The following is a 24,429-nucleotide window of genomic DNA, read 5'->3' as shown; positions in this document are numbered from 1 at the left end:
TTATAAATAAGTTCATTTGTATCATTTTTTTTAGATTCCACATATAAGTGATATCATATGATATTTGTCTTTCTTCACTCAGTATGACAATCTCTAGTTACATCCATGTTGCTGAAAATATCATTATATCATTCTTTTTTTATGACTGAGTAGTATTCCATTGTATATATGTACAACATTTTCTTTATCCATTCACCTGTCATTGGACATGTAGGTTTTTTCCATGTCTTGGCTATTGTGAATAGTGCTGCAGTGAACACTGGGGTGCATGTATCTTTTCGAATTATGGTTTTCTCTGGATATATCCCTAGGAGTGGGATTGCAGGACCATATAGTAGCTCTAGTTTTAGTTTTTTAAGGAACTTCCATACTGTTCTCCATACTGGATATATCAATTTACATTTCAACCAACAGCGTAGGAGTGTTCCCTTTCCCCCACACCTTCTCCAGCATTTATTGTTTGCAGGATTATTAAAAAAACATCTTTATTGAAGTATAATTGCTTTACATTGTTGTGTTAGTTGCTGCTGTATAACAAAGTGAATCACCCATACGTATACATATATCCCCATATCTCCTCCCTCTTGCTTCTCCCTCCCACCCTCCTTATCCCACCCCTCTAGGTGGTCACAAAACACCAAGCTGATCTCCCTGTGCTATGTGGCTGCTTCCCACTAGCTATCTATTTTACATTTGGTAGTGTATATATGTCCATGCCACTCTCTCACTTCGTCTCAGCTTACCCTTCCCCCTCCCCGTGTCCTCAAGTCCATTCTCTACATCTGTGTCTTTATTTCTGTCCTGTCCCTAGGTTCTTCAGAATGCCCCCCTCTTTTTTTTAGATTCCATATATATGTGCTAGCATACAGTATTTGTTTTTCTCTTTCTGACTTACTTCACTCTGTATGACAGACTCTAGGTCCATCCACCTCATTACAAAGAACTCAATTTTGTTTCATTTTATTGCTGTGTAATATTCCATTGTATATATGTTCCATATCTTCCTTTTTTTTTAATTTTATTTATTTATTTATGGCTGTGCTGGGTCTTCGCCTCTGCGCGAGGGCCCCCTCCAGCCGCGGCAGGCAGGGGCCGCTCCTCATCGCGGTGCGCGGGCCTCTCACTATCGCGGCCTCTCTCGCTGCGGAGCACAGGCTCCAGACGCGCAGGCTCAGTAGTTGTGGCTCACGGGCCCAGTTGCTCCGCGGCATGTGGGATCTTCCCAGACCAGGGCCCGAACCCGTGTCCCCTGCATTGGCAGGCAGCTTCTCAACCACTGCGCCACCAGGGAAGCCCTCCATATCTTCTTTATCCATTCATCTGTCAATAGACACTTAGGTTGCTTCCATGTCCTGCCTATTGTAAGTAGTGTGCAATGAACATTGTGGTTCATGACTCTTTTTGAATTATGGTTTTCTCAGGGTATATGCCCAGTAGTGGGATTGCTGGATCATATGGTAGTTCTATTTTTAGTTTCTTAAGGAACCTCGGTACTGTTCTCCATAGTGGCTGTATCAATTTACATTGTTTGTAGACTGTTTGATGATGGCCATTCTGACTGGTGTGAGGTGATACCTTATAGTAGTTTTGATTAGCATTTCTCTAATAATTAGTGATATTGAGCATGTTTTCATGTGCTTTTTGACCATCTGTATGTCTTATTTGGAGAAATGTCTATTTAGGTCTTCTGCCCAATTTTTGATTGGGTTGTTTGTTTTTTTACTATTGAACTGCATGAGCTGTTTGTATATTTTGGAGATTAATACCTTGTCAGTCACATCATTTGCAAATGTTTTCTCCCATTCTGAGAGTTGTCTTTTTCTTTTGTTTATGGTTTCCTTTGCTGTGCAAAAGATTTTAAGTTTAATTAGTTGCCATTTATTTATTTTTGTTTTTATTTTTATTACTCTAGGAGGTGGATTAAAAAAGATCTTGCTGACCTACTCACCACAACAGTATAGCATGCTGAAGTGTCTCCTCACACTCAGCCAATGCCTTCCACTTCCCACCTTTTTGAGGCAGGTTTTCTGTCATTTCATTTTGGGTCCTGGACTTCGTCATTGAGTATGGACCTCTGTAATGGTGCCTGTGTGCACACAGCTGGGACCTAGTGACCTTCTTCCTTATTTGGGTCAGGGTAGCTGAGTCAGGAGCAAGGAATTCCAAACATGGTGTGAACACAGAAAAGGAAACCATCAACAAGACAAAAAGACAACCCTCAGAATGGGAGAAAATATTTGCAAACAAAGCAACTGACAAAGGATTAATCTCCAAAATATACAAGCTGGTCATGCAGCTCAATATCAAAAACACAAACAACCCAATTCAAAAATGGGCAGAGTATCTAAAGAGACATAATATTTCTCCAAAGAAGATATACAGATTGCCAACAAACACATGAAAGGATGCTCAACATCATTAATCATTAGAGAAATGCAAATCAAAACTACAATGAGATATTACCTCACACCAGTCAGAATGGCCATCATCAAAAAATCTAGAAACAATAAATGCTGGAGAGGGTATGGAGAAAAGGGAACCATCTGGCACTGTTGGAGGGAATGTAAATTGATACAGCCACTATGGAGAACAGTATGGAGGTTCCTTAAAAAACTAAAAATAGAACTACCATATGATCCAGCAATCCCACTACTGGGCATATACCCTGAGAAAACCATAATTCAAAAAGAGTCATGTACCACAATGTTCATTGCAGCTCTATTTACAATAGCCAGGACATGGAAGCAACTTAAGTGTCCATCAACAGATGAATGGATAAAGATGATGTGGCACATATATACAATAGAATATTAATCAGCCATAAAAAGAAATGAAATGGAGGTATTTGTAGTGAGGTGGATGGACCTAGAGTCTGTCATACAGAGTGAAGTAAGTCAGAAAGAGAAAAACAAATACTGTATGCTAACACCTATATATGGAATCTAAAAAAAGGTCATGAAGAACCTAGGGTCAGGACGGGAATAAAGACCTACTAGAGAATGGACTTGAGGATATGGTGAGGGGGAAGGGTAAACTGGGACAAAGTGAGAGAGTGGCATGTACACATATACACTACCAAATGTAAAACCAATAGCTAGTGGGAAGCAGCTGCATAGCACAGGGAGCTCAGCTCAGTGCTTTTTGACCACCTAGAGAGGTGTGATGGGGAGGGTGGGAGGGAGGGAGATGCAAGAGGAAGAGACAGGGGGATATATGTATATGTATAGCTGATTCACTTTGTTATGAAGCAACAACTAACACACCATTGTAAAGCAATTATACCCTAATAAAGATGTTTAAAAAAATACATCTACATGTGGAACAACTCCTACGGAACACTTACTGAATGCTGGCAGAAGACCTCAGACTTCCCAAAAGGAAAGAAACTCCCCATGTACCTGGGTAGGGCAAAAGAAAAAAGGAAAAACAGAGACAAAAGAATAGGTATGGGACCAGCATCTCTGGGAGGGAACTGTGAAGGAAGAAAAGTTTCCACACACTAGGAAGCCCCTTCACTGGTGGAGAAGGGGATGGGTTGGGGGGAAGCTTTGGAGCCACAGAGAAGAGCGCACCAACAGGGGTGTAGAGGGCAAAGTGGAGAGATTCCCGCAGAGAGGATTGGTGCCAACCAGCACTCACCATACTGAGAGGCTTGTCTGCTCACCCGCTGGGGAGGATGGGAGCTGGGAGCTGAGGCGTTGACTTCTGAGGTCATATCCCAGGGAGAGGACTGGGGTTGACTGCATGAACACAGCCTGAAGAGGGCTAGTGCACCACAGCTAGTCGGGAGGGAGTACAGAAGAAAACTTTGGAACTGGCTAAGAGGCAAGAGACAATTGTTTCTGGGTATGTGAGGAGAGGGGATACAGAGCACCACCTAAACGTGCTCTAGAGATGGGCGCAAGCTGTGGCTATCAGCACGGACACAAGAGACGGGCATGAAACACTAAGGCTGCTGCTGCAGCAACCAAGAATCTTGTGTACAAGCACAGGTCACTATCTACAGCCCCCCTCCCGGAAGCCTGTGCAGCCCACCACTGCCAGGGTCCCGTGATCCAGGGGCAACTTCCCCGAGAGAACACACAGCGCGACTCAGGCTGTTGCAACGTTACACTGGTCTCTGCCGCCACAGGCTCGCCCCGCATTCTGTACCCTTCCCTTCCCCCGGCCTGAGTGAGCCAGAGCCCCCAAATCAGCCGCTCTTTAACCCCCTCCTGTCTGGGTGAAGAAGGGACACCAGAGGGCAACCTACATGCAGAGGCGGGACCAAACACAAAGCTGAACCCCAGGAGCTGTGCGAACAAAGAAGAGAAAGGGCAATTTCTCCGTGAGCCTCAGGAGCAGTGAATTAAATCTCCACAATCAACTTGATGTACCCAGTATCTGTGCAATAACTGAATAGAAAACGAGTCATCCCAAAATCGAGGCAGTGGACATTGTGAGCAACTGTAGACTTGGCTTTTGCTTTCTGCATCTAATTTGTTTCTAGTTTCATGTTTATCTTACTTTAGTATTTAGAGCTCAGTTTCATTGTTTATTGATTAGGTTGCTCTCTTCCTTTTTTTAAAAAAAATATATATATGTTTTTTTCCTTTTTCTTTTTTTGTGAGAGTGTATTTGTATGCTTCTTTGTGTAATTTTGTCTGAATAAGCTTGCTTTTAGCATTTGTCCCAGGATTCTGTCTTTCCATTTTTTTTTTAGTATAATTTTTAGCACTTGTTATCATTGGTGGATTTGTTTATTGGTTTGGTTGCTCTCTTCCTTTTTTAAAAATTACTTAAAAATTTTTTATGTTAATATTTTTTTAATTTTTAATTTTAATAATTTTATTTATTCCTTTTATTTTTCTTTATTTCTTTATTTTCTTATTTTCTCCCTTTTCTTCTGAGACGTGTGGCTGAAATGGTTTTCTTGCACCAGTCAGGTGTCAGGCCTGAGCCTCTGAGGTGGGAGAGCTGAAATCAGGACCTTGGTCCACCAGAGACCTCCCGGCCCCTCGTGATATCAATCAGGGAGAGTTCTCACAGATATCTCTGTTTCAACGCTAAGACCCAGCTGCACTCAGCGACCAGCAAGCTCCAGGGCTGGACCCCCTATGACAAACCACTAGCAAGACAGGAACACAAACCCACCCATTAGCAGAGAGTTTGCCTAAAATCATAATAAGTTCACAGAGACACAAAAACACACCACTGCACACAGTCCTGCCCACCAGAAAGACAATATCCAGCCTCATCCACCAGAACATGGGCACAAGTCCCCTCCACCAGGAAGCCTACACAACCCACTGAATGAACCTTACCCACTGGGGGCAGACACCAAAAACAATAGGAACTACAAACCTGCAGCCTGCAAAAAGGAGACCCCAAACAGTGAGTTAAGCAAAATGAGAAGACAGAGAAACACACAGCAGATGAAGGAGCAAGGTAAAAACCCACCAGACCAAACAAATTAAGAGGAAATAGACAGTCTACCTGAAAAAAGAATTCAGAGTAATGATAGTAAAGATGACCCAAAATCTTGGAAATAGAATGGAGAAAATACAAGAAACGTTTAAGAAGGACGTAGAAGAACTAATGAGCAAACAAACAGTGATGAACAACACAATAAATGAAATTTAAAATTCTCCAGAAGGAATCAATAGCAGAAAAACTGAGGCAGAAGGGCAGATAAGTGACGTGGAAGATAAAATAGTGGAAATAACTACTGCAGAGCAGAATAAAGGAAAAAGAATGAAAATAATTGAGGACAGTCTCAGAGACCTCTGGGAAAACATTAAACGTACCAACATTCAAATTATAGGGGTCCCAGAAGAGAAAGAGAAAAAGAAAGGGACTGAGAAAATATTTGAATAAATTAGAGTTGAAAAGTTCCCTAATATGGGAAAGGAAATAGTTAATCAAGTCCAGGAAGCACAGAGAGTCCCATACAGAAAGAATCCAAAGAGAAACACGCCAGGACACATATTAATCCAACTATCAAAAATTAAATACAAAGCAAAAATATTAAAAGCGTCAAGGGAAAAGCAACAAATAACATACAAGAGAATCCCCATAAGGTTAACAGCAGATCTTTCAGCAAAAACTCTGCAAGCCAGAAGGGAGTGGCAGGACATATTTGAAGAGATGGAAGGGTAAAACCTACAACCAAGATTATTCTGCCCAGCAAGGCTCTCATTCAGATTCGAAGGAGAAATTAAAACCTTTACAGACAAGCAAAAGCTAAGAGAATTCAGCACCACCAAACCAGCTTTAGAACAAATGCTAAAGGAACTTCTCTAGGCAGGAAACACAAGAGAAGGAAAAGACCTAAAATAACAAACCCAAACAATTAAGAAAATGGGAATAGGAACGTACATACATATTGATAATTACCTTAAATGTAAATGCTCCAACCAAAAGACACAGACTGGCTGAATGGATACAAAAACAAGACCCATATATATGCTGTCTACAAGAGACCCACTTCAGACCTAGGGACACATACAGACTGAAAGTGAGGGGATGGAAAAAGATATTCCATGCAAATGGAAATCAAAAGAAAGCTAGAGTAGCAATTCTCATATCAGACAAAATAGACTTTAAAATAAAGACTATTACAACAGACAAAGAAGGACACTACATAATTATCAAGGAATAAACCCATGAAGAAGGTATAACAATTGTAAATATTTATGTACCCAGCACAGAAGCACCTTTCTCCCATTCTGAGGGTTGTCTTTTCGTCATGTTTATGGTTTCTTTTGCTGTGCAAAAGCTTTGAAGTTTCATTAGGTCCCATTTGTTTATTCTTGTTTTTATTTCCATTACTCTAGGAGGTGGATCAAAAAAGATCTTGCTGTGATTTATGTCAAAGAGTGTTCTTCCTATGTTTTCCTCTAAGAGTTTTATAGTGTCCGGTCTTACATTTAGGTCTCGAATCCATTTTGAGTTTATTTTTGTGTATGGTGTTAGGGAGTATTCTAATTTCATTCTTTTACATGTAGCTGTCCAGTTTTCCCAGCATCACTTATTGAAGAGACTGTCTTTTCTCCATTGTATATCTTTGCCTCCTTTGTCATAGATTAGTTGACCATAGGTGCGTGGGTTAATCTCTGGGCTTTCTATCTTGTTCCATTGATCTATGTTTCTGTTTTTGTGCCAGTACCATATTGTCTTGATTACTGTAGCTTTGTAGTATAGTCTGAAGTCAGGGAGTCTGATTCCCCCAGCTCCATTTTTTTGCCTCAAGACTGCTTTGGCTTTTCGGGGTCTTTTGTGTCTCCATACAAATTTTAAGATGATTTGTTCTAGTTCCGTAAAAAATGCCATTGGTAATTTGATAGGGATTGCATTGAATCTGTAGATTGCTTTGGGTAGTATACTCATTTTCACAATGTTGATTCTTCCAATCCAAGAACATGGTATATCTCTCCATCTGTTGGTATCATCTTTAATTTCTTTCATCAGTGTCTTATAGTTTTCTGTATACAGGTCTTTTGTCTCCCTAGGTAGGTTTATTCCTAGGTATTTTATTCGTTTTGTTGCAGTGGTAAATGGGAGTATTTCCTTAATTTCTCTTTCAGATTTTTCATCATTAGTGTATAGGAATACAAGAGATTTCTGTGCATTCATTTTGTATCTTGCAACTTTACCATATTCATTAATTAGCTCTAGCAGTTTTCTGGTGGCAGTTTTAGGATTCTCTATGTATAGTATCATGTCATCCGCAAACAGTGACAGTTTTACTTCTTCTTTTCCAATTTGTATTCCTTTTATTTCTTTTTCTTCTCTGATTGCCGTGGCTAAGACTTCCAGAACTATGTTGAATAATAGTGGTGAGAGTGGACATCCTTGTCTCGTTCCTGATCTTAGAGGAAATGCTTTCAGTTTTTCACCATTGAGAATGATGTTTGCTGTGGGTTTGTCATATATGGCCTTTATTATGTTGAGGTAGGTTCCCTCTACGCCCACTTTCTGGAGAGTTTTTATCATAAATGGGTGTTGAATTTTGTCAAAAGCTTTTTCTGCATCTATTGAGATGATCATATGGTTTTTATTCTTCAATTTGTTAATATGGTGTATTGATTGATTTGCGTATATTGAAGAATCCTTGCATCCTTGGGATAAATCCCACTTGATCGTGGTGTATGATTCTTTTAATGTGTTGTTGGATTCTGTTTGCTAGTATTTTGTTGAGGATTTTTGCATCTCTATTCATCAGTGATATTGGTCTGTAATTTTCTTTTTTTGTAGTGTCTTTGTCTGGTTTTGGTATCAGGGTGATGGTGGCCTCATAGAATGAGTTTGGGAGTGTTCCTTCCTCTGCAATTTTTTGGAAGACTTTGAGAAGGATAGGTGTTAGCTCTTCTCTAAATGTTTGATAGAATTCACCTGTGAAGCCATCTGGTCCTGGACTTTTGTTTGTTGGAAAATTTTTAATCACAGTTTCAATTTCATTACTTGTGATTGGTCTGTTCATATTTTCTGTTTCTTCCTGGTTCAGTCTTGGAAGGTTATACCTTTCTAAGAATTTGTCCATTTCTTCCAGGTTGTCCATTTTATTGGCATAAAGTTGCTTGTAGTAGTCTCTTAGGATGCTTTGTATTTCTGCGGTGTCTGTTGTAACTTCTCCTTTTTCATTTCTGATTTTATTGATTTGAGTCCTCTCCCTCTTTTTCTTGATGAGTCTGGCTAATGGCTTATCAATTTTGTTTATCTTCTCAAAGAACCAACTTTTAGTTTTATTGATCTTTGCTATTGTTTTCCTTGTTTCTATTTCATTTATTTCTGCTCTGATCTTTATGATTTCTTTCCTTCTGCTAACTTTGGGTTTTGTTTGTTCTTCTTTCTCTAGTTTCTTTAGGTGTAAGGTTAGATTGTTTACTTGAGATTTTTCTTGTTTCTTTAGGTAGGCTTGTATAGCTATAAACTTCCCTCTTAGAACTGCTTTCGCTGCATCCCATAGGTTTTGGGTAGTCGTGTTTTCATTGTCATTTGTCTCTAGGTATTTTTTTATTTCCTCTTTGATTTCTTCAGTGATCTCTTGGTTATTTAGTAACGTATTGTTAAGCCTCCATGTGTTTGTCTTTTTTACGGTTTTTTGCCCTGTAATTCATTTCTAATCTCATAGCGCTGTGGTTAGAAAAGATGTTTGATATGATTTCAATTTTCTTAAATTTACTGAGGCTTGATTTGTGACCCAAGATGTGATCTATCCTGGAGAATGTTCCGTGCGCACTTGAGAAGAAAGTGTAATCTGCTGTTTTTGGATGGAATGTCCTATAAATATCAATTAAATCTATCTGGTCTATTGTGTCATTTAAAGCTTCTGTTTCCTTATTTATTTTCATTTTGGATGATCTGTCCATTGGTGTAAGTGAGGTGTTAAAGTCCCCCACTATTATTGTGTTACTGTCGATTTCCTCCTTTATAGCTGTTAGCAGTCGCCTTATGTATTGAGGTGCTCCTATGTTGGGTGCATATATATTTATAATTGTTATATCTTCCTCTTGGGTTGATCCCTTGATCATTATGTAGTGTCTTTCCTTGTCTCTTGTAACATTCTTATTTTAAAGTCTATTTTATCGGATATGAGTATAGCTACTCCAGCTTTCTTTTGATTTCCATTTGCATGGAATATCTTTTTCCATCCCCTCACTTTCAGTCTGTATGTGTCCCTAGATCTGAAGTGGATCTCTTGTAGACAGCATATATATGGGTCTTGTTTCTGTATCCATTCAGCAAGCCTGTGTCTTTTGGTTGGAGCATTCAATCCATTCACGTTTAAGGTAATTATCTATATGTATGTTCCTATGACCATTTTCTTAATTGTTTTGGGTTTGTTTTTGTAGGTCCTTTCTTTCTCTTGTGTTTCTTGCCTAGAGAAGTTCCTTTAGCATTTGTTGTAGAGCTGGTTTGGTGGTGCTGAATTCTCTTAGCTTTTGCTTGTCTGTAAAGCTTTTGATTTCTCCATCGAATCTAAATGAGATCCTTGCCGGGTAGAGTAATCTTGGTTGTAGGTTCTTCCCTTTCATCACTTTAAGTATATCATGCCACTCCCTTCTGGCTTGTAGAGTATCTGCTGAGAAATCAGCTGTTAACCTTATGGGAGTTCCCTTGTATGTTATTCGTCATTTTTCCCTTGCTGCTTTCAATAATTTTTCTTTGTCTTTAATTTTTGCCAATTTGATTAATATGTGTCTCGGTGTGTTTCTCCTTGGATTTATCCTGTATGGGACTCTCTGCGTTTCCTGGACTTGGGTGGCTATTTCCTTTCCCATGTTGGGGAAGTTTTCGACTATAATCTCTTCAGATATTTTCTCTGGTCCTTTCTCTCTCTCTTCTCCTTCTGGGACCCCTATAATGCGAATGTTGTTGCGTTTAATGTTGTCCCAGAGGTCTCTTAGGCTGTCTTCATTTCTTTTCATTCCTTTTTCTTTAGTCTGTTCCGCAGCAGTGAATTCTACCATTCTGTCTTCCAGGTCACTTATCCGTTCTTCTGCCTCAGTTATTCTGCTATTGATTCCTTCTAGTGTAGTTTTCATTTCAGTTATTGTATTGTTCATCTCTGTTTGTTCTTTAATTCTTCTAGGTCTTTGTTAAACATTTCTTGCATCTTCTCGATCTTTGCCTCCATTCTTATTCCGAGGTCCTGGATCATCTTCACTATCATTATTCTGAATTCTTTTTCTGGAAGGTTGCCTATGTCCACTTCACTTAGTTGTTTTTCTGATGTTTTATCTTGTTCCTTCATCTGGTATATAGCCCTCTGCCTTTTCATCTTGTCTATCTTTCTCTGAGTGTGGTTTTTGTTCCACAGGCTGCAGGATTGTAGATTTTCTTGCTTCTGCTGTCTGCCCTCTGGTGGTTGAGACTATCAAGAGGCTTGATGGGAGGCTCTGGTGGTGGGTAGAGCTGACTCTCCAGGTATTTTTTATTTTAGTTTTAAATTCTGCATTATATCAGAACTTCTGTCCTTTTAGCAAAAGCCAAAAGGAAAATACTAGGAGAAATATGTATTTTCTCCCTTAGCATCTACGAGTTGTGCTAAATATTCTTTTAGTGACAAAAGAGAAGTAATACAAAAGATTTCTGAAGCAGCAGCACAGTAGTGTTTTCATGTAACTTTTTTTCATTGTTTGTAATAATTTCCATTTGATCTTTATTTTGTGTTTTTGAAAATCAAATTTCTACTTATGTATTCCATTTTGTGTTTTTGAAAATCAAATTTCTACTTATGTATTCCAATCAATCACTTATAAAAATTTGTCAGAAAATCTTTCCATCCAAGAATTTTGTTGCTGTCGTTTCAACCTAAACTTATTTGTCTTAGGAAACAATAGTGCAACTGACTCAAAGATAACCTCCCTGATGTGAAGGTGAAGGAAGCGAATGCTTCACCTAATGGAGTGAAAAATATCTAAACACATTCTTTTTTTTTTGGCTGCATTGGGTCTTCGTCGCTGCACATGGGCTTTCTCTAGTTGTGGTAAGCAGGGGCTACTCTTCGTTGCAGTGTGCGGGCTTCGCATTGCAGTGGCTTCTCTTGTTGCGGAGCACGGGCTCTAGGCATGCAGGCTTCAGTAGTTGTGGCATGCAGGCTCAGTAGTTGTGGCTTGCAGGCCCTAGAGCACAGGCTCAGTAGTTGTGGTGCACAGGCTTAGTTACTCCACGGCATGTGGGATCTTCCCAGACCAGGGATCGAACCAGTGTCCCCTGCATTGGCAGGTGGATTCTTAACCACTGTGCCACCAGGGAAGTTCCTCTAAATACATCCTTGAAAGATAACGACATAAAAAAGTCAAGGAAAATTTAAAGAAAGTGTAGTTTTGTTTTCCTTTTTAAGTTATCACAGCTTTGAAGACTTTAATATTGAGAATTCCTGGGTTACTGTGTGTTTCAGGTGTTCTAAACCTTCAACATTGTCTTGAATATGAATTGTGCCTTTTCTCTAAATGTGGATATATATGTGTGTGTGTATATGTATATGTTTAAAATGAACAATAAAAGTATTTTTTTCCTTAAAAAAAAAAGCCATGGCTGTTCAAAGCAGAAATAATAATAATGTTATTATGGGAGTTTTCTCATACAAAGAAATAGAATCTTTGACAACAATAACACAATAGCTGAAAGGGATATAAATTAAATTATACTGCTTTAAGATATTAACTTTATACAATATGTGGTATAAAATTAATCTAAGGACTAATGTGATAAATGAAGGATGCCTATTGTATTCACAATAGCAATCTCTTCAAAAATAAATCCAAGAGGGGGGAAGTGGGGGCGGGGGGGCAGTGGTGGTGAGATGAACTGGGAGATTGGGATTGACATATATACACTAATATGTATAAAATAGATAACTAATAAGAATTTGCTGTATAAAAAATTAAATTAAATTAAATTTTAAAAAAAGAACATTTAAATAAATAAATAATAAATCCAAGAGATACAGTTCAAAACTTAAAAGAGGAGATAAAATAGAAAACTTTAAACATGTTTAATTAATTGAAAAAAGGCATGAAAGGAAATAATAATAGATGATACAAATAGAAAACAAAGAGCAAAATGTTCGACCTAATGCATATTTTTTGCAGGTTTACATGAGTATTCAGTAAAATGGATCCATATGATGGGTCATAAATCAAGTCTCAATAAATTCCAAATGATTGAAATCACTCATAGTATGATCTCTATGACAGAATTAAATTAGAAGTTAATAAAATGGATAATTAGAAAAATATTCAAATTTGTGGAAATTAAATAACACATTGTTTAAAAACAAAATGAAACAGAAACAACCCATGTGTCAGAAAAAGAATCATAAGTAAAATTATTTTTAATTTAATTATAATGAAAACACAATATATCAAAATTTGTTAGATTCCCATTAAAGCAGTGCTTATATGGAAATTTATAGCTTTAAATGAATACATGGAAAAATAAGAAAGGTTTAAAAATAACGATCTAAGCTCCCACATTTTAAAAAAATAGATCAAATTAAGCTTAAAGTAAGTAGAGACAGTATATAGTAAGGATAAGGGCACAAATCAATAAAGTATGTAGGAGACAAACAATAAAGAAAATCTATAAAGGTAAAAATTGGTTTCTTTTTTTTTCTTTTCTTTTCTTTTTTTTTTCTGTGCTGTATCGTGTCTTAGTTGCAGCGTGCACGGTCTTCACTGAGGTGCGCTGGACCTTTCCTTGCAGTGCAGGCTCTTTGTTACACCACACAAGCTTCTCTCTAGTTATGGCATGTGAGTTTTCTTTCTCTAGTTGTGGCGTGCGGGCTCCAGGGTGCGTGGGTTCTGTAGTTTGCAACATGGGTCTCTCTCATTGAGGCGCACGAGCTCCATAGTTATGGTGAGCGGGCTTAGTTGCCCCACACACCCGGCATATGGGATCTTAGTTCCCTGACCAGGGATCGAACCCACGTCCCCTGTATTAGAAGGTGGATTCTTTAGCACAGGACCACCAGGGTAGTCCCCAAAATTGGTTTCTTTTAAAGATTAATAAGATAAATAACTCAACAATATACTGACCAAGAAAAAAAAGAGAAAACACAAATTACCAATAACAGTAATGAAAGAGAGGCCATCATTACAGATCCTACAGACATTAAAAAGTGTATAGGCTGTATAATATTAACAACTATCTGCCAATAACATTGATAAGTAGATAAATTTTATTTATTTGTTTGTTTGTTTGTTTGTTTATATTGAAGTGTAGTTGATCTACAATGTTGTGTTACTTTCTGGTGTACAGCAAAGTGATTCAGTTATATATATTCATTTTTCAGATTCTTTTCCATCATGGTTTATTACAGGATATTGAGCATAATTTCCTGTGCTATACAGTAGGACCTTGTTGTTTATCTATTTTATATATAATAGTTTGTATCTGCTAATCCCAAACTCCTAATTAGCTCTCCCCTACCCCCTTTCCCCTTTGGTAACCATAAGTTTGTTTTGTATGTCTGTGAATCTGTTTCTGTTTTGTAAGTAAGTTCATTTGTGTCATATTTAAATTCCACATATAAGTGATATCATATGGCATTTGTCTTTCTCTTTCTGACTTACTACACTTAATATAACAATCTCTAGGTCCATCCATGTAGCTGCAAATGCCATTATTTCATTCTTTTTATGGCTGAGTAATATTCCACTATGTATATGTGCCATATCTTTTTTATCCATTCATCTGTCAATGGGCATTTAGGTTGCTCCCATGTCTTGGCTATTGTAAATAGTGCTGCTATGAACATTGCGGTGCACGTATCTTTTCAGATTATGGTTTTCTCTGGATATATGTCCAGGAGTGGGGTTGCTGGATCATATGGCAGTTTTATTTTTAGTTTTTTAAGGAACTTCCATACTGTTTTTCATAGTGGCTGCACCAATTTACGTTCCTACCAACAATGTAGGAGGGTCCCCTTTTTGCTGCACCTTCTCCAGTATTTGTTATTTGTAGACTTTTTAATGATGGCCATTCTAACCAGTATGAGGTGGTACCTCATTGTAGTTTTGATTTGCATTTCTCTAATAATTAGCAATGTTGAGCATCTTTTCATGTGCCTATTTGCTATCTGTATGTTTTTGGTAAAATTTATTTTAAAACTTTTTTCTGAAACTGACATAAGAAGAAATAGAAAATTTGAATTGCTCTATATCTACTAGAGAAATTGAATTTATAATTTAAAACCACTCCACAAATACTCCAGACCTAGATAGTTTTGCCAGTAAATTCTTCCAAATATATGAGGAAGAAACAATACCAATCTGACACAAATTCATCCAGTGATGATTTAAAAAAGGAACAATTACTTACTCATTTTTTGAAACCAGAAAAACCCTGATACCAAAACCTGACAAGGACATTACTAGAAAATAAAATTTAAAAATCAATATTTCTCATGAACATAGATGAAAAATTTTAAGAAAATAATAAGAATCACAATCTAGTCATATATTAAAAGGTTAATACACCATGACCATGTGAGGTTTATTTCAGGAATGAAAGTTTGGTTTGATATTTGAAAATTAATCTCTATAATTCACCACATTGAAAGAATGAGTGAGAAACACATGTGATTATCTTAACAGATGTAGGGAAAGCATTTGACAAAATTCAATACCCATTCTTCTTTAAAAAACAAAACAAAACAAAAACAAACAAGTCTCAACAAACTAGGAATAGAAGGGAACTTCTTCAATCTGATAAAGGATAGATTTTTAAAAAAACATAACTAACATCAAACTTAATGGTGAAAAATTTACCCTTAAGATTGGGAAGAAGGCAAGAATGTCTGCTCTCATCATTTATATTTTAACATTGTTCTGGAGGTTCTAGACAGTGCAATAGAAATGAAAAAGAAATATAGTCATTAAACATTTTAAACTGTCTTAGTTTGCAGACAATCTGATTGTTTACATAGAAAACAAAACAAAAAACTCTACAAACTACCGGAACTAATAAGTGAATATAGCAAAGTTGTAGGAGACAAGGTTAATATATTAAAACATCAATTGTATGTCCTCCTCTGGCAGCAAACAATTGGGGGGGGGGAAATTTGCTTATCAAAAGACACAATATGACATTTTAAAAAGAACACTACTTAACATCAAAAATATAAAATACTAGCAATAAATCTAATGAAATATGTGCAAGACCACTACATGGAAAACTACAAAGCTTTTTTGAATAAAATATTTTAAAAATAAATGAGGAGATATAACATGTTCATGGATAAGAAGACTCAAAGTGGTTAAAATGAGAATTCTCTCAAAATTAATTTATAGAGCCAAAGCAACCCCAACTTAAATCCCACCAGGATTTTAATAGAAATTCACAAACTGAACCTAAAATGTGTATGGAAATTCCAATGAGTTTGAATAAGCTGAGACAATCTTGAAAAAGGAACAAACTTTTTTTTAAGGAACTTTGAAAACACACTACCTGATTGCAAGGCTTACTACAAATTTACAAAAGTTAAGACTGTGTCTCATAAATATTAGGATGGACAAATATAGCAAACAACAGAATAGAGAGTCCAGAGATAGCCCCACACATGTATGGTCAATTTAGTCTTCTACAAAGGCTCTATGGTTAAGAGGAAAGGAAAGTCTTTTCAACAAAGTGGCTAGACTTTGAAAGAAACCAGACACAAAAACGTACATAACAATTCCATTTATTTAAGTTTCAAAAAAAAGCAAAAATCTGATCTACAATGGTAAAAACCATAACAGTTGTTGTTCTGGTGATGGTAGGATGGGGTTGACTGGAAAGAGACAAAGAGGGAAGTTTCTGGGGTGATAGGAATGTTCTATATCTCGATTGGGGTGATAATAACATAGGTAAATGCATTTGTCTAATCTTATCAAAATTAAGTGCTGTGCATTTTACCGTATATAAATTTTACCTCGATAAAAAGAAATTTAAAAGATGGAGGAAAGGACAATGGGACCGGCAGGTCAAAGACAAAGAAATATAAAACAAAATAACACATTTGTACTTGAACAAACTTTGTTCAAAGTGTTTGGAGCTGCCTGGGGAAGGAGTGAGGATGAGGTGACTATGAGACAAGCACCAGCAGTGATTGATCCCATCACTGAGAAGTCTTTCAAGTATAGTAGGTAAATTCATTCCTCAACCCCATTCACAATGATTCCCGACTCTTCCATGATGTGTATTCCAAAGCAATGGCTAGGGGGCAATAGTGTTTCAAAATCAATTATAGTAGGTCATTTGGGAAGATTCTCTGGGGCATATTTCCCCACTGGGCATCTAGCCAGGCCCAGCTATTTCTTTCCTCAAGCATTAGAGCTGGACAGTGCCCACCCACACACTGAAGCTTCCCAGGAGAATCTGGAAATAATTGCAATCAAGGGATGGAAAAAAAAAAATGAAGCAGAGTTTTGCTCTAAAACACAAATGGAAAACCACAAAATTGAAATCAATAAATGTTTAAAGAAAGGACTACCAAGTGAAATGTTGTATCAACTTCATTCATTGTTGGCTATAGTATTTATTAAAATTCCATTACAGCCCACTCATATAAAAACCTGCACACAAATATTCACAGCAGCTTTATTTGTAACAGCTAAAAACTGGAAATAACCCAAATGTCCTTCAACAGGTAAATGGGCAAACAAATTCTGGTATATCCATACAATGGTATACTACCCTGTATTCGTTTGCTAGGGCTGCCTTAACAAAGTAGTACACACTGGGTAGCTTAAACAATATAAATTTATTTTCTCAGAGTTCTGAAGGCCAGAAGTCTGCGATCAAGATGTTGGCAGGGTTGATTTCTTTCAAGGGCCATGAGGGAAGTACCTGTTCCAAGCCTCTAGCCTTGGTCTGTAGATGTCTTCTCCCTGCATCTTCACATCATCTTCCTTCAGTGTGTAGCTCTGTGTCCAAATTTCCTCTTCTTATAAGGACTACCAGTCATATTGGATTAAGGCCCATCCTAATGATCTCACTGTAACTCGACTACCTCAGTAGAGACCTTATCTCCAAATAAGGTCATATTCTGAGGTGTTGGAGGTTATGACACCTACATATGAATTGGGCGGGGGAGTGGGGGGTAAGGGAAATGACAAAATTCAACCCATAACACATCCAGTAATTTTAAAAAAGAACGAAATACCATGATACATGCAACAACTTGGACGGACCTTCAAGGCATTATGTTGAGTGCTAAAAGCTAATCACAGAAGGTTACATGCTGTATGGTTCCATTTCTATGACACCTTCAAAATGACAAAAATTATAAAGATGGAGAACAGATTAGTGATTTTTAGAGATTTGTGGGGAGGGGGGTAGGTGTGACTACACAGGGGAACAGTTCTGTATCTTGGTTGTGGTGGTGGCTACACAAGTCCACATGTGGTAAAATTGCATACAACTACACACACACATTGTACCACTGTGAATTTCCTAGTTGCAATCTTACACCACACGTATGTAAGAGTGAATACTGAGTGAGTCTGAGTAAAGGGTACACAGGATTTTATGTACTATTTTTGAAACTTCTTGTGCGTCTATAGCTATTTCAAAATAAAATTTTTTTAAACTCACTTTAGTAATAAAGACTAACTCAGGTTAAAAAAATTATTATAGTGAAAATTATTTGTTTTTTGTTTTTCAACTTCATGTGAAAATCTATAGATGCTCAAAGTATCCAGCTGAGGGTTAAATAAGTAATCTACTCATAACGGAAAATGATTTCAAGAGAAAAATTGTAATGATCATTTCCTCTTTTATAGAGAAAATAGATACATTTAATGTAGGTGCATTTTAGTTTGCCTTATAGGAGGTGGCATGCCTGGTGGAGTGCATTACCCATATTTAACTAAACCAACCTTTATGTAATGGACAAGTAGCTTTAAAAAATTCTTGAAAAAAATCCACAGAATGAAATTAATTTTAACAATGCAAACACCATGCTTAAGAAAATGACTGAGGGACTTCCCTGGTGGTGCAGTGTTTAAGAATCCACCTGCCAACGCAGGGGACACGGGTTCGAGCCCTGGTCCGGGAAGATCCCACATGCTGTGGAGCAACTAAGCCCATGCACCACAACTACTGAGCCTGTGCTCTAGAGCCCAAGAGCCACAACTACTGAGCCCACGTGCCACAACTACTGAAGCCTGAGTGCCTAGAGCCCGTGCTCCACAACAAGAGAAGCCACCGCAATGAGAAACCTGCACACTGCAACAAAGGGTAGCCCCCGCTCACCACAACTAGAGTAAGCCCGTGCGCAGCAATGAAGACCCAATGCAGCCAAAAATAAATAAATTTTTTTTTTAAAAAAGAAAAGAAAATGACTGAGTTAGGACCCTTCACTGGGAAAAATGTGAAGAAAAATTAATGCAATCAACTGCTTTGGCAAATTTCATATTCTAGGAATGACTCTACCAATACCTGCCATCCCACATGTTTTTCCTACAGTATGATGTGGACAATCCCTCATCGAGAAGAGAGGTCTAAGTTCCCTTGTCTTGAATCTGTGGGAGCCTATGACTATTCAGAGAGGTACTATGTGACTTCCAAGGCTGGGTCACTAAAAGTAGTACAGCTTCCACCTGGTCTTGTTGGGATGCACAGTCTTGGAACCCAGTCGCTATGATGTGAAGAAGTAAAGCTGTCACACGGAGGCACCACCAATTGGTGTTCCAGCCCAGCCTCAGCTGAGGTCCAGCCAATAACCAGAATAAACTGTACCTTCAAATGATTCTAGCTCTCAGCTTTTGAGTGGAAGAGATGAACTAACCATGACAAGCCCTGCTCAAGTTGAAATCCAAGAGCAAACAAAGACAATTTTATTTCTTCCTTTTTTATTTGAGTGCCTTTTATTTCTTTTTCCTGCCTAATTGCTCTGGCAAGGACTTCCAGTACTATGTTGAATAGGAGTAGTGAGAGTGGGCATCCTTGTTTTGTTTCTGATCTTAGAGGAAATATTTTCTACTTTTCACTGTTGAGAATTATATTAGCCATGGGCTTGTCATATATGTCCTTTATTATATCAAGGTACATTCCTTCTATTACCTAACTTGTTGAGAGTTTTTATCATGAAAGGATATTGTTTTTTGTCAAATACTTTTTCTGCATCTATTGAGATGATCATGTGATTTTTATCCTTCATTCTTTTGAAGTCATTTACCACATTTACTGATTTGCATATGTTAAAACTTCCTTGCATCTTAGGGATAAATCCCACTTGATTATGGTATATGATCCTTTTAATGTGCTGTTGACTTCAGTTTGCGAGTATTTTGTTGGAGATTTTTGCATCTATATTCATCAGGGATAGTTGGAATATTACTCAGCCATAAAAGAAAATCCTGCCATTTGTGACAACATAGATGAACCTGGAGAACATTATGCTAAGTGCAATAAACCAGACGGAGAAAGACAAATACTGTATGGCTTCAATCATATGCTGAATCTAAAAAAATATCGTACTATAGAAATAGAGTGGAACGGTGGTTGCCAGATTGGAAGGGAGAGGAAAGGGGAGATGTTGGTCAAAGGGTACAACTTCCAGTTATAAGATGAATAAGTTCCAGTGTGGTGACTGTAGTTAATACTACTATACTATATACCTGCAATTTGCTAAAAGAATAGGTCTTAAGCGTTCTCACCACCAAATAAAAGGTAACTATGTGAAGTGATGAAAGTGTTAATTAACTTGCTTGTGGTAATCATTTCACAATGTATACATTTATCAAATCATCCTGTTGTACACCCTAAATATATACAATTTTATTTGTCAATTATACGTCAATAAAGCTGGAAGGAAAAGAATTCTAGCTTTAAAAATAAGAAAGAGGAGTGGCAGCTAGGGCTTCTGTTCTACAGGATGGGTTTTTTAAAGTTGTCAAGAATAAGGCCTACTTTAGGAGATACCAAGTGAAATTTAGAAGACGACGACAGGGCAAAACTGACTACTATGCTTGGAAACGAGTGGTAATTCAAGGTAAACATAAGTACAACCCACCCAAATACAGAACGATAGTTCGTGTAACTAACAGAGATATCATTCATCAGATTGCTTATGCCCGTATAGAAGGAGATATGATAGTTTGTGCAGCTTATGGTGTGAAGGTTGGCCTGACAAATTATGCTGCAGCATATTGTTCTGGCCTGCTGCTGGCATGCAGCCTTCTTAATAGGTTTGGTATGGACAAAATTTATGAAGGCCAAGTCGAGGTGACTGGAGATGAATACAATGTGGAAAGCATTGATGGTCAACCTGGTGCCTTCACCTGTTACTTGGATGCAGGGCTTGCCAGGACTACTACTGGGAATAAAGTTTTAGGGGCCCTGAAGGGAGCTGTCGATGGAGGCTTATCTATCCCTCACAGTACCAAACGGTTCCCTGGTTATGATTCAGAAAGCAAAGAATTTAATGCTGAGGTACACCAAAAGCACATCATGGGGCAGAACGTTGCAGATTATATGCGTCACCTGATTGAAGAAGATGAAGATGCTTACAAAAAACAATTCTCTCAATACATAAAGAACAACGTAACTCCAGATATGATGGAGGAGATGTATAAGAAAGCTCATGCTGCAATATGAGAGAATCCAGTGTATGAGAAGAAGCCTAAGAAAGAAGTTAAAAAGAAGAAGTGGAACCGTCCCAAAATGTCACTTGCGCAGGAGAACGATCGGGTAGCTCAGAAGAAGGCAAGCTTCCTTAGAGCTCAGGAATGGGCTGCTGAGAGTTAATAAACCAAACCACAATTTCTATAAAGATTTTTCAGATAAAGACAGTAATAAACTTATTGAACATGTGAAAAAAAAAATAAGAAAGAGAAAAAAATAAATAAATAAAAATAAGAAAGAGATTCATAAGTAAAATAAATGTTGGGGACTTCCCTGGTGGCACAGTGGTTAAGAATCCATGTGCCAATGCAGGGGACATGGTTTCCAGCCCTGGTCCAGGAAGATCCCACATGCCGCGGAGCAACTAAGCCCATGCGCCACAACTACTGAGCCCTTGTGCCACAATTACTGAAGCCCATGCACCTAGAGCCCATGCTCCGCAGCAAGGGAAGCCACCGCAGTGAGAAGCCCATGCACCACAACAAAGAGTAGCCCCCACTCACTGCAGCTGAAGAAAGCCTGCACACAGCAACAAACACCCAACATGCCAAAAATAAATAAATAAAATAAAAATTAAAAAATAAGTAAAATAAAAGTTGTTGTTGTTTTAATCCACTGACTTTTGGGGTTATTTGTTACACAGCAATTGGTAACTGAAACAGCTGGGACAGAAGTCAGCCCCCACCCCACTCCCAAAAAAACCTCAAAAACATCAAAAAGACAATCAGATATGCAGGTTTTTATGCAGCACATTAGCCATGATATATGCCTTGAGGTATAAGCTAAGAATACTATGAAGCCCCCATAATTATAAATCCATCTAAATAAGATTTATTTCATTCTTCCTTTTGTAAATTAATATTTACAGGATATGGTTTATAAAATATTTAATATGATCTCTGTAGTAGAGGTACATAATTTATGAGTAAGCATAAATATGTGGTTCAAATGCTTTTACTTGTAAAAGTCTGTGTCAAAAAATTGTAGAGACCCTATCTAAGGATGGGAGCCATGGTGGGATTTTGACCGGGAGAAGGACACTATTGATTTGCCACCAATGACCCAGAAGCGCCAAAGGAATTCTGCCATTTCTAGGGCCCTTGAGGCAGTTTGTCCCCAAGATAAGTGCCTCAGAGATAAGGGTCTCTCACTGCTGCAGGCTTAGCAGAAGTGGAGGAAAAGAAAAAAGAAAGAAAGAATGAGTGTTGCTCTCTTTCCCCAAGAGGCTACATCCAGGAGTGGTTTCATTTGCAGCAAACATTATTTGGCATCTGTAACCCTAACAAGGCATTTGGGGGGCTCAGCCCAGCATGCAGGGGCTGGGGTATAAATGCTAAAGGTCTTTCCTGAGAGACCTCAGACCTGCTTTCCCATCACTCAAAGCCCAAGACCCCATTCTCCATGCAACCCAGCTTGCCACTCAGCAGATATCTCCAGATCCAGAAGGCAGAGATATATGTTCCACCTTCAGCTTAGTGCCTGATATCACAGCTCATCTGCCAGGTAAGTGGGGAGAGAGGTAGAACAGGAGGAAACATAAAGAAAGAGCAGGAGTTCTGGAGTCTGCCAGATTTTAGTCCAGCAGGACTTAAAAAAAACACTTGAGGAAATAACAGCTAAAATCTTCCCAAATATGGCAAGAGACAAAGCCTAGAAACTGAAGCTCAGTGAACCCCAAATAGAATAAACCTAAAGAAATCCAAGCCAAGATACATCATAATTAAACTTCTGGAAACTAAAGATAAAGAAAAAATCTTGAGACTCGTCAGAAAAATTATGCCTTATCTATAGGGGGAAAGCAATTAGAGTGAGAGTGGATTTCTCATCAGAAACCATGAGGCAACACTCAAGGAAATGGCACAATATTTGTTCAGATGCTGAAAGAAAAGAACTGTCAATCCAGCAAAATGTCCTTCCGGAATAAAGGGGAAATTAAGACATTCTCAGATGAAGGAAAACTAAGAAAATTTATCTCTAGCAGACCTAATCTAAAAGAATATCTAAAGGAAGTTCTCTGAACCCAAAGGAAAATGCATTCTGTATATGTTTGCATGCTGTACATCTGAGTACCCTCATCAAAGGGTACCAACCCCACTTGTTTGCACCAGCAAGAATGAAAAAATAACATGCTGCTAAGTAGTTAAGATAGATGCTGCACCACTATGGAAAACAGCATGGAGGTTCCTAAAAAAACTAGAAATATAATTACCATATGACACAGCAATCCCACTCCTGGGCATATAGCCAGACAAAACTATAGTTCAAAAAGATACATGCACCCCTATGTTCATAGCAGCACTATTCACAATAACTAAGACATGGAAACAACCTAAATGTCCATCAGCAGATGAATGGAGAAAGAAGACGTTGTACACGTATACAGTGGAATACTACTCAGCCATAAAAAAGAACAAAATAATGCCATTTGCAGCCACATGCATGGAACTAGAGATTATCCTACTAAGTGAAGTAAGTCAGAAAGAGAAAGACAAATACCATATGCTATCACTTATATGTGGAGTCTAAAATATGACACAAATGAACATACCTATGAAAGAGAAACAGACTCACAGACATAGAGAACAGACCTGTGGTTGCCGGTGTTGGGGGGAGGCAGGGACTGGGAGTTTTGGGGTTAGCAGATGCAAACTATTACATATAGAATGGATAAACAACAAAGTCCTGCTGTGTAGCACAGAGAACTATATTCAATATCCTGAGATAAACCATAATGGAAAATAATATTAAAAAGAATGTATATATATGTATAACTGAATCACTTTGTGGTACATGAGAAATGAACACAACATTGTAAATCAACTATATTTCGATAAAAATTTTAAAAGATAGGGGAATTCCCTGGCAGTCCAGTGGTTGGGACTCTAAGACTCGGTGCTTTCACTGCCATGAGCCCAGGTTCAATCCCTGGTTGGGGAACTAAGATCCCGCAAGCCACTTGCGGCACAGCCAATAAAAAAAAGATAGATGCTACAAGGTCTTTGTAATGAAAATCATGCAAACTTTTTACGGGTAGGATTCCCAACTTTCACTCAGGGCATCAGTTCTTATTTTAATTATGATTCTAACAATTGTAGTTCTCTTAAACAAGTTACTGATATTCCTGGAGCCTCAAGTCTCCTCGTTTGTAAAGTGAGTGTGTTTGTATAAAAGCTCCAAAGTTAGAGATCAGATATAAAAGTCCCTAACACTGCACATCACACATAAAACACACAATACGTAATAGCATTATTATGATGCCAATTGTTACCTGCTTCCCCAGCCTAGAGAAAAGAAAATATGTAAATGAAAAAACAAAGGAAACGATTTTGTTAA

At 37.9% G+C, this 24,429-nt stretch overlaps 1 protein-coding gene and 1 pseudogene across 2 annotated transcripts in view; one reads left to right on the top strand and one right to left on the bottom strand.

Moving 5' to 3' along the window:
* The window catches only part of LOC309624703 (olfactory receptor 7G1-like), a 220,844-nt gene that overhangs the window by 183,897 nt on the left and 12,518 nt on the right, over positions 1-24,429 (bottom strand). The gene's annotated exons all lie outside the window — the stretch shown is intronic.
* On the top strand, positions 19,005-22,528 carry LOC309623518 (large ribosomal subunit protein uL18 pseudogene; annotated as a pseudogene). The gene is made up of 2 exons: positions 19,005-19,020; positions 20,312-22,528. The product of its transcript is annotated as a large ribosomal subunit protein uL18 pseudogene (transcript).

The sequence above is a fragment of the Balaenoptera borealis genome, assembly GCF_965194805.1.
Source record: "Balaenoptera borealis genome assembly, chromosome: 2".
NCBI lineage: Eukaryota > Metazoa > Chordata > Mammalia > Artiodactyla > Balaenopteridae > Balaenoptera > Balaenoptera borealis.
The sequence above is the reverse complement of the archived record's forward strand: the minus strand, read 5'-3'. Positions and strand labels throughout refer to the sequence as shown.